This window comes from Ambystoma mexicanum, chromosome 1q, assembly GCF_040938575.1.
Source record: "Ambystoma mexicanum isolate Mex_15411 chromosome 1q, UKY_AmexF1_1, whole genome shotgun sequence".
Classification (NCBI taxonomy): Eukaryota; Metazoa; Chordata; class Amphibia; order Caudata; family Ambystomatidae; genus Ambystoma; species Ambystoma mexicanum.
In genome coordinates this window covers 256,190,386-256,209,527 of record NC_090922.1, presented here as the reverse complement: position 1 = coordinate 256,209,527, position 19,142 = coordinate 256,190,386, and the positions used below count along the sequence as shown (strand labels likewise).

At 48.4% G+C, this 19,142-nt stretch overlaps 1 protein-coding gene across 2 annotated transcripts in view; it reads left to right on the top strand.

Annotated features, from left to right (window-relative positions):
* LOC138527217 (galactoside alpha-(1,2)-fucosyltransferase 2-like) overlaps positions 1–19,142 on the top strand; it is a 184,019-nt gene that overhangs the window by 11,390 nt on the left and 153,487 nt on the right. Inside the window, exon 1 of one of the 2 annotated variants that reach the window (XM_069638338.1) lies at positions 17,394–17,836. The exons of the other annotated variant lie outside the window; for it this stretch is intronic. The gene's annotated coding sequence lies outside the window, so the exon portion shown is untranslated. Of the gene's footprint in view, positions 1–17,393; positions 17,837–19,142 lie in introns of those variants that run through there. 2 annotated transcript variants of the gene reach the window in all.

Genomic DNA, 19,142 nt, shown 5'->3' with positions numbered 1-19,142 from the left:
ACGTACAAGGAGCTACGCCGGAGACATGTGGATGGTTTGGGTCCCCGGCGCGAACTGCCGCACAGGCTGTGTTTATTAACACTGCGCATGCATGAGCCTCGTTCTGGCTCACGCATGCGCCCAACAGCGTATTACTACGCAACACTAACTATGCCAGGGCAGGATACTTGCTAAGATTCGTGTCTGTGCATCCCTCCAAACGACCGTGTTTCAGCCTGCCACGCCATGTGATACCCAAAGTGTATGTATGCCACACATTGTAATAAGTATGTTTATGAAAGTGCTACACCATTTGCAATCCTATCACTGTAGCATCTTGATCCTACCCTAGACAGACCCTCACCGACATCCTCTTTGTTGTTCTTTCGCCTGATCTATAGACCCCCCCATATGATCTCTGTGCCCTGTCCTGTTTTCTCATCTCGCATTAACGGTGGCACTCACTGGGAAGTCCTCATGGCTTCTTTCAACTCCTCCAGAGTCATCCTTAATGTCTACCTAAATGGCACTGTCATCGTCCAAGGTCCTCAGGCCAATCTCCTTCTCTTCGATAGACAGTTCCCTCGCCTCATCAACTTCCTTTCATCTCCGGCTATCCCCTCCTCTCATTCTTTGGCTACCTTGCCCACTCTCCCCACCTCCTCTGCCCCTCTTCAGGCTACCTCCACAACTCCTTAGGGCGTACCTCTGATTTTTACCCCTCCCCGGAAGGTCTTTAAGGTAGGCAACCTTCTTCATCTTGCCACCCTCAACTCTCGCTCTGCTGTCAAACACTCCTCTGACATCTGCCACCTCCTTGAAGAACTGGACCTTGATGTCCTTGGTCTTACAGAGACATGGTTCACAGCCAGCTCTGTCACGAGCTTTGACATTATCCTCCCTGATGGCTACAAGGTCCTCTCTGCTCCCAGATCCACTTGGCCTGGAGGGGGCGTCGCCCTGATCTTTCCTGAGTGTTTTCCTGCCACTATCATTCCCACTCAGATTTACTCCTCTTTCGAATGCCTTGTCTGCATGCTCTCATTCTCTCCTAGCCACTCTCTTGCTGTCGCTACTCTCTACCGGCCCCCTGGTCAAATCACCTCTTTTCTCTCTAAATAGGCTGCCCTCTCCTCCTGCCTCCTTGCCTCAACCACTCAACTCCTACTCCTTGGTGACCTCAACATCCACTTCGATTCTCCCTGTCCCGCATCTTTGCTCTTTCGCGACTTCTGTGATTCCCTCTCCCTCTCTATCCTCCCCTCTGGCCCGAAGCACTCTGCAGGACACACACTTGATGTCTTGATCTCCTCTGGCCTCCCCCGCTCTATCCTTCTGACCACTCCTCTCTCCTAGAGTGATCACTGCCTTGTCCCCTCTCATCTCTGACTCTCTTCCCCCCAAGCCAAGCCCACCACAACACTGCCACCTACCTTCTCGGACATGTCAGTTGAGGCTTTCGCTGCCACCTTCTCTCCTCCTCCTCCTCCTCTGGCTGACTCACACCCGGACACAGCCCTATCCCTTCTCTACTCTTCTATTTCTGATACTCTTGATGCTCTTGCCCCTGTCATGAGGATTCGCTTGAAGTGCAAAGCCAAGTGCAATTCCTGGTATGACTCCGACCTAGCTACACTTCTAGGGCGGCTGAGAGGAAATGGCGGGCTTCTTGGTCATCCTCTGATGAACTGGCCTGTCACCTGCTCCAAAGGCACTACCGACTCTCTGTCAGCACCAAGAAGAGAGTCCACATTCAAGCCTGTGCCTGCGGCATCTAACAACTCGGTTGAACTCTTTAAAATCTGCAAGGAGCTTGCCAACCCTGCTGCAGTCTCTACCCCTCCTCTTGCCTCCCAGGCTCTCTGCAATGTCCTTGTCTCTCACTTTATCCCAAAAACCCAGGACATCCTGACCACTCTCTCCTCCCCACCACTCCTATTCCCTCTCAGTCTGTGCTTGATGACCCTCCTTTAACCTTCTCCCAACCTCCATCTCGTCCTTTCCTCTTTTCTCCCCTGATGAGGTTGCTAGACAAGTCCGATCTATGAAAGACTTGTCTAAACAGGTCCATCCCTGTTCCTCTAAAACCATCAAGGACCACATTGACACCCTTGCTCCCACGATTTTTGCAACCACACCATTGCCTCAGGATCCTTCCCCTCCACTCTGAAGCACTCCCTTGTGCATCCTCTTCTCAAGAAACCCACAGCTGATCCTTCTTGTCTTACTAATTATCTCCCAATTTCCATTACTCCTTTTCTGGCCAAACTCCTGGAAAGGCTGGCCATCTCTCAGCTAAACCTTCCTTCCAATTCTGTTGGCGTCTCCATGACCACTAGTCTGGCTTCAGAAACTGATCTCCTGAACATCCGTGAAGATCTGCTCTCCAACCGTGACTCGAACACTCCCTCTGTCCTCATCCTACTCGATCTCTCTTCTGCCTTTCACACGGTCAACCATACCATCCTGCTCAACCGTCTCCGTGATAACCTGGGCATCACTGATCAGGCTCTGGCCTGGCTGGCCTCTTTTCACTCTAATCGGCCCTCCCAGGTCCAACTTGGGTCCTTCCTATCATCTATCTTCCTCTCTACCTGTGGTGTTCCCCAGGGGTCTAACCTCTCGCCCTGGCTTTTCAACCAATACCTGGCAACTCTCGCCCACTGCATTGCCAATTTCTGCTCTAATTTCCAGTGCTATGCTGACAACATTCAACTCATTTTCAGGCTGTCCTCGGCCACCTGCTGTCACTCTCTCATCTTTGATTGCCTAACTGCCATTCAAGATTGGTGTGCCGGCAATGATCTTTGTCTGAATGCCAGCAAGACGGAGATGCTCCTCATCGGCACACCTTCACCATCCTTTCCCCTCACTCTGTTGCCGGCCTCCCTTGACACTGCTCCGAAACCCCACCTGTGAGGCTAAGAACCTCGGGGTAATGTTTGACTCCACACCTTCCTTCTCCGCCCACATCTCTGAGGTCTCTAAAAAGTCAAACTTCCTACTGCACCTCCTCAGAAGTACTCTGCCTTTCCTCTCCTTCCCCCAGAAGCTCACAGTCTCCCAAGCTCTGGTTCTCTCTAGGTTGGACTACTGTAAAAGCCTTTTTCTAAATCTACCTACCTCTACCCCCCGCCATCTGCAACTAATCCAGAACAGGACTGCAAGACTTGTCCTTGGCCTCAAGCCCTGGGATCGTATCCCCTCAGCTCTGAAATCTCTCCATTGGCTCTCAGTGGATGCAAGGATTACATTCAAAACCCTCTGCATTGTGCACAAGGCTTTCTGGGGCCTGGGTCCAAAATACCTTCAGCTATCCATCCACAAATAGCTCCCCTGTCGAGCTCTTCGCTCCTCTACCTCTAACTCCCTCAGGGTCAGTCGTTTTTCAAAGAAACAAGCTGGGGGTAGATCTCTGTCTTCGGCTGGCACCTACCTCTGAAACAGCCTCCCTGCTACTCTAAAACTTGAGGAGAACCCTCTCCGGTTCCGGAAGCACCTCAAGAACTTTGTCTTTGTTTCTGCCTTCGCTCCCCCTCTCCCCTGCAGATCTGCTCTCTCTTGGCACCATGCACCTGGCCACCCTCTGTCCCCTGGGCCCAAGTACATGCTCACCCTGCACTGCCTCCTGGGCACCCCTTGCACTGGGGACTGTATCTGTACCCATACAGTCCCCCATTTTCTTCTTTGCTGCACTTATCAGGCTTACCCAGTCTGCTGCCGTAAACACAGCACTTGGCACTTGCTGGCTGCACTACCACTGTTTATTGCCTCTATTATTTATTTTTATTTATCTGTTCTCCTCTGCTGCATACTTTCCACTCTCCCCCTTCCATGCACTTTCCATGCGCGTTCTCGGTGTAACGGGGCCTAGTAAGATCGTTGTTTTGTTCTCTCTTGTTCCCCTCTTGTCGAGCTCTGAAACACTTGTGTACGAGCGCTACAGAAATAAAATATCATATCATATCATATAATATGCTCTGGCATCCAATCTGTGAAGAGTTCCATCCCTGACTTGACTCTATGAGTCTTAGGAACAGCACCTCTCTACCAATCGTTTGATTAGTGTGAAATTAAGTCATTCATTTAGGTAGAAATGACACATGTGAGCTAAATGCCACTTTGCATCTGTACAACATGTATGGTTTGGGTTTCCTACTATATAGACGTACGCCGTATTACGCTGGTGCAAATGGTGCAGAAAATGCCACCCAACCGAATGATTGATATTTTAGCTCATGAAAAACATAAGTAAGAATTCATGTACGTTGTCGTTTGTATTTACAATGAAGGAGAAAAGGCATGCAGGCATTTTCAGTGACAATACAGTTTGTTTACAGTAATTGAACATGCTCCTTTACAAATTAATGTTCCTGAAAGCTCATTTACATTTGTAGTGATGAACTGCGTTTCCACCATGGATGCTGTTGTTGCGTTTTAGACCGACTTAAGACACAGAACACAGAGAATCGCAAAGAGGGGTAGGGTTGAGGAGTAGTTGGGCAAAAGCCTGGGAAATCAGGCACCAAGCCGTGGAAAGGACACAAAGGGCAGGAAGCCCGCTAACGAGAGGCCAAAGCCCACGAAAAGGGCAACAAAAGAAAAGGGGGGTGTTCCAATGGATATAAGGGTCTCAGAAGGCTGGCAGCAGCATATTTGCAACCAGCGGTGCCGGAGTTTCGTGGAAGGGAGCAGTGCATGTGCCTTGAGGCCGCCGCATACTAGAGGAGTCAGCACGGAATCGCTGCACACGACAGTGATTGCTGGCTGGCGGCGCGCATCCCAGACAGCCCCTGCAACTGGAGCAAGTGCTGCGACGACTAGAGGAGGGGCAGGAGGATCGGGGAGAGCGCGTGATAAGTGTTAAAACACTAACGCTAGCCGTGCCCAGAACAAGGAAGCGGGTGGAGGCTTAATATATCCTGGGCCGCGGAAGTCTGTGCTTTTGGGCCGGTGTAGAGGCATTTGATGGACGAAAAAGTACATTAAACATGCCCACATTATTGATCGGGACGCAGCAGTGATTGTCGCAGGGAATCGTCCAAGCCTTATAACTGCAAGAATTAGCACGCCCTCATCTCATTATAGGGCTAACGAGCCTGGGTGCACATCTCATTATAGGGGTAACGAGCCTGGGTGCACAACATATTATAGGGATAACGAGCCTGGGTGCACATCTCATTATAGGGGTAACGAGCCTGGGTGCACATCTCATTATAGGGGTAACGAGCCTGGGTGCACATCTCATTATAGGGGTAACGAGCCTGGGTGCACATCTCATAGGGATAACGAGCCTGGGTGCACATCTCATTATAGGGGTAACGAGCCTGGGTGCACAACTCATTATAGGGGTAACGAGCCTGGGTGCACATCTGTGCACATCTCATCATAGGGGTAACGAGCCTGGGTGCACATCTCATTATAGGGGTAACGAGCCTGGGTGCACATCTCATTATAGGGGTAACGAGCCTGGGTGCACATCTCATTATAGGGGTAACGAGCCTGGGTACACATCTCATTATAGGGGTAACGAGCCTGGGTGCACATCTCATTATAGGGGTAACAAGCATGGCTGCACATCTGTGCACATCTCATCATAGGGGTAACAAGCCTGGGTGCACATCTCATTATAGGGGTAACGAGCCTGGGTGCACATCTCATTATAGGGGTAACAAGCCTGGGTACACATCTCATTATAGGGGTAACAAGCCTGGGTGCACATCTCATTATAGGGGTAACGAGCCTGGGTACACATCTCATCATAGGGGTAACAAGCCTGAGTGCACATCTCTTTATAGGGGTAACAAGCATGGGTGCACATCTGTGCACATCTCATTATAGGGATAACGAGCCTGGGTGCACATCTCATTATAGGGGTAACGAGCCTGGGTGCACATCTGTGCACATCTCATCATAGGGGTAACGAGCCTGGGTGCACATCTCATTATAGGGGTAACGAGCCTGGGTGCACATCTCATTATAGGGATAACGAGCCTGGGTGCACATCTCATTATAGGGGTAACGAGCCTGGGTGCACATCTGTGCACATCTCATCATAGGGGTAACGAGCCTGGGTGCACATCTCATTATAGGGGTAACGAGCCTGGGTGCACATCTCATTATAGGGATAATGAGCCTGGGTGCACATCTCATTGCAGGGGTAACGAGCCTGGGTGCACATCTGTGCACATCTCATCATAGGGGTAACGAGCCTGGGTGCACATCTCATTATAAGGGTAACGAGCCTGGGTGCACAACTCATTATAGGGGTAACGAGCCTGGGTGCACATCTCATTATAGGGGTAACGAGCCTGGGTGCACATCTCATTATAGGGGTAAAGAGCCTGGGTGCACATCTCATTATAGGGGTAACGAGCCTGGGTGCACATCTCATTATAGGGGTAACGAGCCTGGGTACACATCTCATTATAGGGGTAACGAGCCCGGGTGCACATCTCATCATAGGGGTAACGAGCCTGGGTGCACATCTCATTATAGGGGTAAAGAGCCTGGGTGCACATCTCATTATAGGGGTAACGAGCCTGGGTGCACATCTCATTATAGGGGTAACGAGCCTGGGTACACATCTCATTATAGGGGTAACGAGCCCGGGTGCACATCTCATCATAGGGGTAACGAGCCTGGGTGCACATCTCATTATAGGGATAACGAGCCTGGGTGCACATCTCATTATAGGGGTAACAAGCCTGGGTGCACATCTGTGCACATCTCATCATAGGGTTAATGAGCCTGGGTGCACATCTCATTATAGGGGTAACGAGCCTGGGTGCACTTCTCATTACAGGGGTAACGAGCCTGGGTGCACATAACATTTCAGCAGCATTCAGTGGGGGAAGAGACATCAGCTGCATACAGAGCGGTGCATGTGCCTGGGAGGCCACCACAAAGACACGTGAGTTGACACGTACGAAACAAGCTATTACAGAACGAAGAACCATTACAGGCCACACGAGAGGTCCACACAGGGGCCTAGCACACAAGCATGGAGCTGCCCTGATAGAGACTTGGCACAGTTTATTCAAATGACATGGATGGCGGCTGCGAGGCACGGCGCAGGTTGGCTGCAGAGAGTGGCGACATTGGCTCGAATGCGAAGTTGCAGGGCCCTCAGGCAGCAGAGCACAGTCTCCTTTGTTGATCCCTACATACACGGAGCAGGAAGCTAGGCAAAAGCTACTGGAATTTGAAAATGACGAACCAGAGTTCATTGAGGAGAAGGAGCCGGTGTCCGAAATAAGGAGGACCTTGACGGCAAAGGCTAAGGCTAACAAGCAGCAGACTCAGGCTGCCAAAGCAAAAAGGGCAGCTGGGGGAGACAAAGGCAAGGGGAAAAATCAGGGGCTTGTTGCCAATCCGGAGGCCTTGCCTGCAGAGGCTCCAAGGATTAGCGGCAGTGGACCCAGCTCGCATGCGGCCAACACGGTGGCGCAGGCTTCTGAGGGACCTGCATCCTTGGAGCAAGTCAAAGGTATCGTTATGCAGTGCTTGCAAGCATGGGGCAATGCCGTTAATGGTCAATTGTTGTGTGGGAATGTCAATGCATTTCACCAGTTGGGAAGGAATTGAGGTAATACACCAACAGGGGGAGGTTTTAACAAGGGGGCTGAGTGGTCCGGAAGGGGTCTGGAATCCTGGCAGCCTGGGTCAACCAGGCTCCTTGCCTAGGGAGGTTTCTCTAGGGGTTGGCAGCCAGTTACAACAGGTGACTATAGCGCCAGCCAGTAGTCAGGGGCTATGCATGGTCATAGGTAATGGAACTCAGTATGGGAGAGGCATGCCAGTTTTTGTATCAGTGCGGGTTGCGTGGAATGCTTTGGTGTGGCATATCCCTATGGCATACAAGGAGAGAATTTGTACATTTTAATTTTTAGCTTGCTCGATATTGAACCGGTGGGCCTTGACCTACGACAGAGAAAGAAAGGGAGAAGACGGATAGAGAGTTAAGAAAGAAGAGAGCATTGACAATTTGTTAGCGGCTTTCAGATTGCTGGCATCCATCATGATAGAGAAATATCCTTAGGATGCGGGGTCACTATTCGCTTATGAGCAATATATCCATACTGCATACTTGACCTATGGCAGGGAGGCATGGTTGAAATTTGTCATGGGATGAGGTTGATATTACAGGCTACATTGAGAAGATGGTGTCAGCAAAGGAAGTCGGAGGAAAAGCGCAGGGGGAGAAGCCTTATTATCAGGCTCAGAAGCCTTATTATAAGAGGGATAAATGGTCTTATGGGGACAAGAGGGGGGATCCTTTCGTGGGTGCTCCTCTTGGAATAGTAGACCCATTTACCAGCAGGGGGAACAAGCAACATGCTGGAAGTTTGAACAAGGCTATTGCCCCTTTGGCAAAGTCTGCACATTTAAACATTCATGTGGTAAATGTGCAGGGAACCACAGCACTGACTCTTGTGATGGGGTAAAGAAGGGCAGTAGCTCAAAACCAAAAGACAATGCTAAGGGTAACTGATACCACTTTACCCACGCCTATACGCCTTGTCAAACTGATCCCTTTTCTGAACACATACCACAATAGCACAGATGCAAAACTGCTTTGGGAAGGTTTCAGGTGGGGCTTTACAATCCCGTACAAGGGCTCAAGAGGGGCAGTGAGGCGGACAACCTAAAGTCAGCACTGAAAATGCCAGAGGTGGTGAAACAAAAAATTGCTAAAGTGATTGGGCTGGGTAGGGTGGCGGGTCCTTTCCCCACCCCTCCTTTTAAGAACTTGTGGGTCTCTCCTCTGGGTTTGGTTCCCAAGAAAGAAGCTGGACAGTTTTGCCTCATTCAACCCCTATCCTTTCCCTATGGTTTGTCAGTAAATGATGGCATAGCAGAAGAGCCTTGTAGAGTGAATTACGCTTCCCTTGATGATGCGTTTGACTTAGTGAAGGCTATGGGGAGGGGCGCACTGATGAGGGAAGGAGGACATTGAGTCTGTCTTCCGGTTACTGCCCATCAACAAGGGGATCTACCATTTGCTGGGTTTCAAGGTCTTGGACTCTTACTATTATGACAAATGCTGTGCATACTTTGAAACGTTCAACACATTCCTGGAATATGCACTGAAACAGACAATGGGGGTTGGCAAAGTGATGCACTACTTGGATGACTTCCTGTTCATCGGTAGGGAAGGTACAGATGAATGCGGATCGCTGATGGGCAAGTACGAGTCATTGATGCTGGAGATGGGTGTTCCGCTGGCCAAGGGGAAGACAGTAGGTCCACTCACAAGATTGACTTTCCTGGGAATCAAGACCGATTCAGTAGAAGGGAAATCAAGGCTGCCAAGGGACAAGGTGGAGAATCTTAAGGAGACCATCAAGGAGTTGAGGGGCAAAGGTAAGGCCACATTGAGGGAACTCCAATCCTTGGTTGGGAATTTGAATTTCACTGGCAATGTAATTCCGGCAGGAAGGGTTTTCACTAGGAGCATTGAGTTGTAGACCGTGGGGCTTCAGCATGCATCCCAGCATGTGCGGTTGGGGTCAGAAGTGAAAGAGGACCTCAAGATGTGGGATGGTTTTCTGGGTAATTTCAATGGGGTACTCCTTTGGCAGGACGAATGGGCCGGTAGCGAAAAATTGAGACTGTTTACAGACACTTCAGGTACTCAAGGTTTTTGGGACAATCCTGGGGAATGAGCAGTGTGGTCAGGCTTGGCCGAAGGCATGGCACGAAAGGGGCATAACGAAAGACATCACTTTGTTGGAATTGTTCCCCATCATAGTGGCTTTTAGGCTATGGGGAGAGACACTGGCTAATAAAAGGGTGATTCTTTGGTCAGACAACCTTGCGGTGGTGCAAATCATAAATCAGGGGATGTCCAGCAACTTGAGGGTATTGAGGTTTCTTAGGGAGCTGACAACAAGCCTGCTCTACTTGAACTCTTAAGTAAGAGCACGACACATACCAGGGGTGAAGAATGTAGCGGCTGACTCTCTCGTTTGTAGTGGGAACGGTTTCGGGGGAGCAGAAAGAATGACCCCATTCAATGGCCAGTGGTGGGGCATGATTGGGAGGATGTAAGCTCACTAATCGACACTGCACTGGTGCCTGGCACAGGAAGGCGTTACAAAGGGTGTTGGGAGCGGTATCTGAACTTCAAGGAGCAATATTTGACAAAACATGAAGGGGGAGCAGTGGTGCGCGCCTTTATCGGATGGGGTTGGCAGACAGGGAAAACAAGGTCCTGTGTAGTTTACCACTTGGTGGCTATTACGCATTACCACAAGCTAGGGGGATTGCCCAACCCTACCAAAGAGCATTACGTCACAATGGCCATGAAAGGTTGGACGAAGCGCACAGAGAAGACGCCCGACCCCAGGCGGACCATAGATATTGTGAAACTGCACAGTTTAATCCTGCCTAAAACCTCCTGCAGGGGCAATGGAGGGAGGGTCTTATTTGCAGCAGCATTCTCTGTGGCTTTATTGGGGCTTTCAGAGTCAGCAAGCTGGTCCCGGAGAACAGAGAGGGCTGGGGTGCGGGGTTTTTGAGGCTTGAGGATTTGGAGTTGGCAGAGGACCAGGTGCACATTCATCTAAGGAGGTGCAACACCGACCAAAAGGGCATGAGGAGAGTGATCACGCTCTACTGCATAAAGGAGAGCATAGTTTGTCTGGTAGTCGGGATGGCTGCTTAACTCTGAGTGAGGCATCCCGTTGGGGCAGGGTCGTCTTTATTCTTGCACAGAGATGGGACGGCTGTGAGCAGGTACCAGTTCAAGACAGTGATGGGCATGACACTGAGAGACATGAGAGTGACTGATGGGGTTTTTGGAATTTACTCCTTTAGAATTGGGGCGGCCACATCAGCAGCAGAGATGGGCATGACCCTTGAAGCAATTATGAGAATTGGGGTATGGAAGTCTGGCTGTTTCAAGAAGTACATAAGGCTGGATATGTAATTTTTAACAAGCCATGTTGTCGTCTCCTCCCTAACAGCAGCCCAAAGGAGGAGGCGGTCCATTTGGGTGGTGGGTCCTTCTTTTGTGACAAGGACCATGGCCAGGTGGACAGCAGACAGGGAAAGGATGACTGCTGGCGAGTATCGGATCTGGTGGCACGGGTGTCCGGGATGAAATGGGCACAGCTTCAAGGAGACATGGACAAATTATTGAGAAGATATCACAGGCCTGATGTGTTGATCATTCATCTAGGTGGAAATGACCTGACGAGCCTGGGCAGAGGGGTATTGATGAGGGAAATAATGGCACCCTGCAGGAATTGGCTGCCTAATGGAGAGACACAGAGATCATTTGGCCCGAGATCATTCCAAGGTGGGAATGGAGGAGAGCGGAAAGTTTTTCTTCTGTGAAAAAATCGAGCAGAAAGTTGAATGGCGTGATGACCAAATTTTGCAGGGGCAGAGGCTTCACCCAGGTCAGGCACAGCTTGGCGGTGTTTTTGGCGACCAGTAAACTGTAGAGACTAGTAAGGAGCTGTGGGAAAGCAGGAAGGGTCTTCGCTCTTTTTGCAATCAGCGCTCCCTTGAGGCCTAGCAGAAGGGGCGCTGGAGGTATCAGCAAGTGCTCGGCTTCCCCCGACAAAACGGCACTCCCCCAGCATAGGATCACCTCCATGGGCAGGCCGGGAATAGACAAGAATGGCTGGGGGAGCTTTGGCCTACAGTAGTCTTGGTTGGGAAAGGGGTAGGAAAATAGGGAAATAGGGTTTGGAAATAGGGTTTGGACATGGAGCAGTCGGCTGGTTGCCGCACCTGGAGAGCTATATCACATGTTTGGTTTTCATTGTTGTAAAAATAAATCTGCTGCCTTTTATGCCAACAAAAGGAAATGTCTCATGTTGCACCTTCCTGAAAAGGAGGTAAGTGTGGCAAAGGGAGATGCAATGATGTTGGTATAATTATGGACAAATGCCCAGGTTATGTAAATTGCAGTATCCCCCTTTCTCGCGATACGCCACGTTACATGGAACCTGACTGTTTTTTTGTGTGCGTCTGTTGCTATTCTCTTATGTGCATGTGAGTGGAATGTTTGGTCATTGATGGCATGATGAATGGTCTTCGGAATATATGGGTGAGTCGTGAGTGAATGGACTGTAGTGACTTAAATTTGGGGGCAATTCCACTGGGCAGGGGTAGCCAGTGGTTGTGTGTACCTATCTCTTGTGTAATGTATATGGAACTGGTGAAATACTTCTAACTACTTACATGATTACACACACCTGAAAACGTACCTGCATATCCAGCAAAGTCATTGACATTAGAAGGAAGCAACACTTATAACATTGGCCACAAGGTGATGAACAAAGAAGGTGTGCTGTGGTAGGGGAAACAGCAGCACTCCATGGCCACTGCCCTTGCCCAGAGGCGCGTACCATTGTTTTACATGTGATAATTTGTGAGAGGCCTTGTGCATTGTAACAGTATGGGTAAGATTCCATACCTCGGGTGTGTGGCATTGTTTTGTGTTGGTGTTAGTGTTGTGTGGTTACGGTTTGTTGGTCGCGTGCACTGTTTCGATAGAGTCCATGAGGGATCAGAGTCACAGGTGGTCGTAGCTGTAAGGTAGGCCGGCATTTTGGTGTGTTGTTGATTTTAGATGGTATTGGGCTATGTGGGTGGTTCACTCTGGATATCGGCATAGTAATGGTCCTCTGTATCTTTGTGTGTGGCTAGTCCAAAATCTGGTGTATAGGCATCAGTTATGTAGGAGGAGCAGAAAAGGAAAGAGGGTCAGTAAAGTTGGTCAGTTTGTTGTGGTCTCTCTCTGGGGTGGCTCGTTTGGATGCCGATTGATGGTATCTAGCCAGGTTCTTGTTTGCGGTTCTTTGGTCCCTCTCATCTCCTCTCTAGTTGTTTGTCTGCGGTGTTGTTGTCGGTGTCCCTTCTAAGTTGTCATTGTCTGCTGAATAGCCAGGTTTTGAGCAGTTTCCTGAAGGTGATGTGCTCTTCTCTAGTTCTAATAACTTTCGGCATGTTGTTCCAGGTCTTAGCAATTGGACGTGAGAACGCTGTTCTGCCGAATTTCCTTTTTCCGTAGTGTTTTGCCTCTGTTTATAGGTTGTTGCTGGATCTTAGTTCCCTTCCTGGGCAATACCGCCTATTCTTGCCTGGGAGGAAATCTGCTCCTTGTCTGTGCAAGGCTTTGTGGGCGATGCAGAGTGCTTTGAATTTGATGCTGTTTTTTACTGGTAACCAGTGTAGGCTTTTCAGTGCTGGAATGATGTGATCTCTTCTGTTTAGTCTTAGGCTATACAATAGGGATTTAGCATTATCTTAAACTATTGCACAAGAATACCACTGTTTCCATTAGACTTGACTCAAGAGGCACCATGACACCTCTGGTAGAACAAACTAAGGGGGTGAAACGGGTGTGTTACGGCCCTGCTTTTGTACAATCTGTACACTTCAGATCTACCCCGGTTCTTAGCATCGACCCGGGGCTGTCCTCCCAAAATCGATCAGACACACTGCACAGTTCATGCATATGCTGACGATCTTGTCCTGTTAGACCATACGTTCCCTGTATGCATCGTATGGCCACTTCACTTTGGGCGTACGCTGAAATCAATGGTCTTGCAATCAACAAGGACAAGACGCAGTTTATGCTGTTCACTGTAAAGCAGGTAGCTCACCCCAAACTTATTATTTCTAACATGGCAATCACATATACTCCTAGATACACATATCTGGGAGTAGAATTTGACGTGAAATCAGGTTATAAAACTTGTATTGAGACCCATATTCGGAAGGCAAACCAACTAACCTCTCTGATTGCTCAGTTCAATAATAGACGGGGCAGTTACACGCTGATGAAGGCAATGCGGCTATACATGCAATGCCTCAATCCTGCAGTTATTTATGGCCTTCAGAGTTTGGCGAACATCGACCTGGAATGGTTACAGCATGTGGAAGGTCGACTTTGGAGGTGCATACTGGGCTTGCCGCAATCTGTCCCTATGGCGATACTGTGTGTAGAAGAAAAGAGCTGGTATGTTTCTTAGAATGATGACAGGCTCTGTCAATTTGCTGCTAACGAGTCTCCATCAAGCAGAATGTAGACCGGGACTCTGATCTAGAGTCAAAAGTGCTATGACCACCCTCTTTCGTAATATAGGGTGGAGACCTGAGAAGGGAGATAATTTTGACACCCTTACCTGAAAATTTGAAAAGCAGCTGGGGTTATGGGACTGGAATCAAAACGTTAAGCATCTTGCAAGTCTGAAGAGCTATTCGGTTGTCCCAGATGTCCTATACACCTATAAAGGTCATGTCCGTCCAGTGGACTAAGTAGGTTCATACTGCTTCTGCGCATCAATCGGCTGCCTATCCTGCGTGTACTAGGCCCCTCACTCTCAATAAGAAAGGAAGACTGTTTCTGCCGATCATGCTATATTAAATCAAATATTGAAACATCGAAGCATGTCATGACAGAATGCCCGCAGATGGGGGCAGACTATCTGAAACATCTGGGCAAGTATACTCACCATCTAGAGTCCATTCAAGACGAATACTTCTGGAAGCGATGTGTTAACTCCCTAAATGGGGGATTACACATGGCTTTATTCAGAGAATGGAAGGCTGTGGAGTGGCAGTTAAGTCTGTTGTCAGATAAATGAGAGGAATGTGGACAAGCCCTGAGTGGGGCTGAATGATGATTGGCCTTGTAGGAAATTAACCAGTTAGTCCTATCCCCCCTTATCCTATTTTATTGTACCATTTCATCTCGTTCTAATCAACTTGGTAAACACATATATTCATTGAGGATGTTCCTAACATTTCTTCTATTATCCTTATAGCACATTATGTTGCCTGTTTTCTGTTTTCGGTTACTGCACTGACTTGACGTTGTATGTTGACCTAAAGAGTGATTGTTTTATCTTTTCGGTACCATCAGGAGAAGCATAAGTATATGCATAATGTAATGTGATGTAATGTTCTAAATAGAATTCGTTTTATTTTATATTATATGTTTCATATGTGTAAAGTTTATGTTAAAATATAACATTAAATACATTAAAGTTTAGTCTTAGTAGGATCCAGACTGCTTTATTTTGCACCCTTTGCAGTTTCTAGGTGAGTCTTTCTGGCATTCCTAGGTAGAGGCTATTTGTGTAGTCAATTCTTGTGAGTATCATGGATATGATTGTGAGGGTTCTGTGGGGGAAGGAGAGGTAGTGGACTAATCCTCTGAGTAGTCGTAGGAGGAAGAAGCATTTTTTGGCGATTGAGTTGACTTGCGGTTCCAGTGATAGTCTCTGGTTGCGTTCCCATGCCGATTAGTCAGTCCATTTGTGGGTCCCTCTGTCGCATCCTGTGGGAGAGAGCATTATTTCTGTTCTTGTTGGGTTCAGTTTGAGGTTGTCATCCAGTTGTATATGTCTGTTAGGCCGTTGTTCAGGTTATTTTGTTCCTGTGTTTTGTTTGTTTTCACAATCAGTTGTGTGTCATCTGCGTAGTTGTAGGTGGTAGGTTAGTGGAATCGAATGAATTTCATCAATGAGCACATGTAGATAATGAAAAGTAGAGGGGAGAGGCTGGAGCACTGTGAGACTCTGCAGAATATATTTTTGGTGTTTGAGGTGAACGGCGGTAGGTAGGTTATTTCGGTTCGGTTTGTTAGAAATGAGGAAAGCCACTTTAGCCACTTTAGGATTCCTGTATGCCACATTCCATCAATCTTGTTATTAGTGTTGCTTGGCTGGTTGTGTCAAAAGCCACTGATACGTCCAATAGAATGAGAGCCGATTGGGTGTCATCATCTGTGTTTATTTACAAGTCATCCCATATCAATAGAAGTGCTGATTCTGTTCCTCTCATGAGTCTAGAGCCAACTTGTGATCGGTCAAGTATTCTGTTTGTTTCAACGTGTTTAAGAAATTATTTTGTAGACATGGTTCTTCAAGATCTTCACTGGGTAGGGCAGGTTGGATATCGGTCTGTAGTTGCTTGAGTTTTCTGTGCTTTCTGATACCATTTTTATCAGTCATTTGATGTATGCTGATTTGAAGGAGCACAGTACTATTCCTCTTTTGAGTGATATATTCATTAGGTTCCAGAATCGTTTAGCTGGGGTTCTGTGGTTGAGGATTACTTTGAAGTCGTGCGGGGGGCATGGTCCCTTGGAGAGCCTGCTATGTTGGTTTCATTGATCAGTGTGCCGAAAATGTCCTCTTTGTTTGGTTCAAGGCAGCTGAGTTTTGCTGTAATCTGTGTTTCGACTGGTTCTGTGGGCCAGTTGTCACAGTTGTATTTGCATAGGCTTAGTTGATGGTGTCCTGTATTGTGTCTATTTTTGCTCTCAGATTGTTGGTGATGTTGTCAGAAAGTGTTTGTGTAGGGGTGATGGAACTTTTGCAGGAAGAGTTTTTTTTCATCTCTTTCATGATTTTGAAGAGTTCTTCCTGTGGATTGTTTGCCACTTATATTTGTAAGGTGTAGTAGATATTTCTTTTGCTTTGAGGACTGTTGCTTCGTACAGTTTGAGTTGTCTTTGGTATTTTGGTATTTTATTGTGTCTTATGTGGTGTATTGTTCTCACCATTTTATTTCCATTTTTGCAGTTGGGTTTTTTGAGTATGTTCAGTTCTTTCAATCCCTTAAGCTAAATCAAGGCTTTCATTTGAGTCTGTGCACGTGCGATAAGAGTGGGTCTGCGTGCAGAGGTCTGTGGTATAGAAATTAGAAATCAAACTCTCATGTGTGCCCTCTGTCCCCGGATAAAAATGCATGTGGCATGGGATAGCCTTACAGGAGTTGGATAAATAGAGTGTGGTAAAGACTAAGGTGTGGTGGATAGAACAGAGCAGGTGACAGTCAGCAGTCACTATCTGGACGCCAGAACAGACTGAGCACGGACGGAAGGGACATCACATTGACACCGTGGAACCAGAGGAGCCTGGAATAAGGTGAGTGGGACAAACAGCAGACCTTTCATATGTGAATTAACAACTTTATACCTCATGTATCTCCATTACAGCGAATGAGAAAAGTGAAGATGTGTAGTCATGCAGGAGTTTGGGTAAACCTGTAATATACTTGAAATGTTGTGGAACTTTGATATTTGCATTGTTATATTAAAGGGCCTGACTTTTCAGAAAATCACATAAGTAGAAAAAGTGCAGAGCATGCACTTTTATTTAATTGCCTGATTTTAAGTAACTGTGGCTTGTGCATTAATGTGCTGGCCAGCCCTCTTGCATGCATCAGTGTTGGGGACTAATGTATGACTTTCTCTCAGAACCCACAGTGTGAAATAGAAGAATCATTAGTCAGGAGGTTGGCTAAGGCTGCTCGCTCCCTCCGGCTCCTATGCCTTCAGGGTGTGGCCTGGCTGCCGGGGGCGGGGCTGCCCAAGTTCACACACAGCAAGTTACTTTCAACTTTCAGGAAGTCTCAACAAAGAATTTGTTGCCCTACAAAGTTGAAAGCAACTTGTGCCTGTGGGGGCTGGGGCAGCGACGACAGACAGACTCTGTGCTGCCACAATCTTGAAGCCGGAGAGAGTGTGGACACGTGGGTGACTCTCTCTCTGGTCTGATATAGTGGGCCTCCTCCTGACTCTGGCATTATTTTTTGGCCACGAGTCGATGAGGCAGCCCACAGAGAGTCAGCCAGCTGAGCCAGCCCAGTGCCCAGCCATTGCCCAAGACTGACGACGAAGAAGGCACTGTCTGCAGGCAACCAGCAGGCACTGCAGCAGCACTAGTAGTCGCCGTGGCGCCCACAGCCAGCAGCCTGCCCCCCCTGAGCCTGGCCCCCAGCAGCAGCAGACTGAGCCCTCGGGCCACTTTGCTGTTTGTGTGTGCATTGACTTGAGACCTGCTGCCAGTGCCACACACGTCGCAGTCGCAGCCCATTATCGACGGTGAGTGCCACTGAAATTAGATAATTATTTCTTTATTTATTCTGCTCAAAGTCGCCACCACTAGAAATAGTCCAGAATATGTTGTTAGAATCCTCCTCGGCTCTGTCTTGGCCCTTTCGGGTCGATTTGCACAAGTAGCACGTTAGTATTATGAAGTCAGACTGATCTCCATATCCCATTGCAGAGTTTACAAAAGATGACCCTTCCAGATGTGGAGCTCCGAGGGAATGCGCCCTCCTTTCATCCTATTTGGTAGCCGCCCTTAGAGCACCTGAGGGGGTTCAGCCAAAGTATCTTTTAAGAGCCTCCTAACTTCGTAGGCGAGACTAAGAAAACCATGCCACTTGTGGAAATTGCAGAACAAACTCCGAGTTGCATAAGGAGAGTTACAGAGTACAGCACAACCAAATAGGTGCGGGCGGTCCACTAAACACCTGCAAAGTTTAACTAGACAATAATATGTGCTGCAATCTTAAATCAATGCATGAAAAGCGAGGACCCCACCGAGTGAAGTCTTGTGAAAGGCACATATGAGCACCCATGTAATGAACATTCCTACACATGCATCAAACGGCCTGAACTACTATAAGGGCTTCAGACGGATGCAGTAATGCAGTAGACACCATTGAAACAGTCACACAGGCCAAGGCTGCCAGCGTGCACGTGCACGGACACGATCTAGGAAAGCAATTGCTCAAAGACCTGCTTGCGCGCCCCACTAACAGCAGCCAGCCCTTGCTCCCTCCACGAATACACAACAGTGTGTATGAAGCTTGGGTAAAATGTTACACAATATTGAGCACGCAAGAAATGCTCCCCGTAGTAGATACAGTGCTGAGCCCTATAAAGCGGCAGATAACGCTGCAACAGTTAAGGCGCTATGAAGAGGTCTAAGCACGCCCAATGGCCACCGCCCACCCGAACAGCACTGCAGGGGCACTTCGGTGCGTGGAATTCCCATTAGGTAGCTCAGAGGGCTAATGTATCTCTTGAACTGATCTGTGTGCAAGCTAAATGTCGCTCTTTTGGATTCCATTAAAATATCTGAGTGAGTTCATGCGCTGACTGCAGATGTCTTTGTGCAACCTGAAGGGGACAGGGTATATTATGCTATGTTGCTGGGACTTCACTCGCACACCACTGCAATTTGCATGGCCTCCAGTCGCTCTGGAGGACAGACAGGACGTTGTTTCAAGCTGGGAGCCTCGTGTGCCTTTGCCAGGGGTGGACTGGCCTGCAGGGAACGCTGGAGGTTTCCCGGCACGCCTTTGCACCTTGGGCCTGTTTCGTGGGGAAACCTATTTTA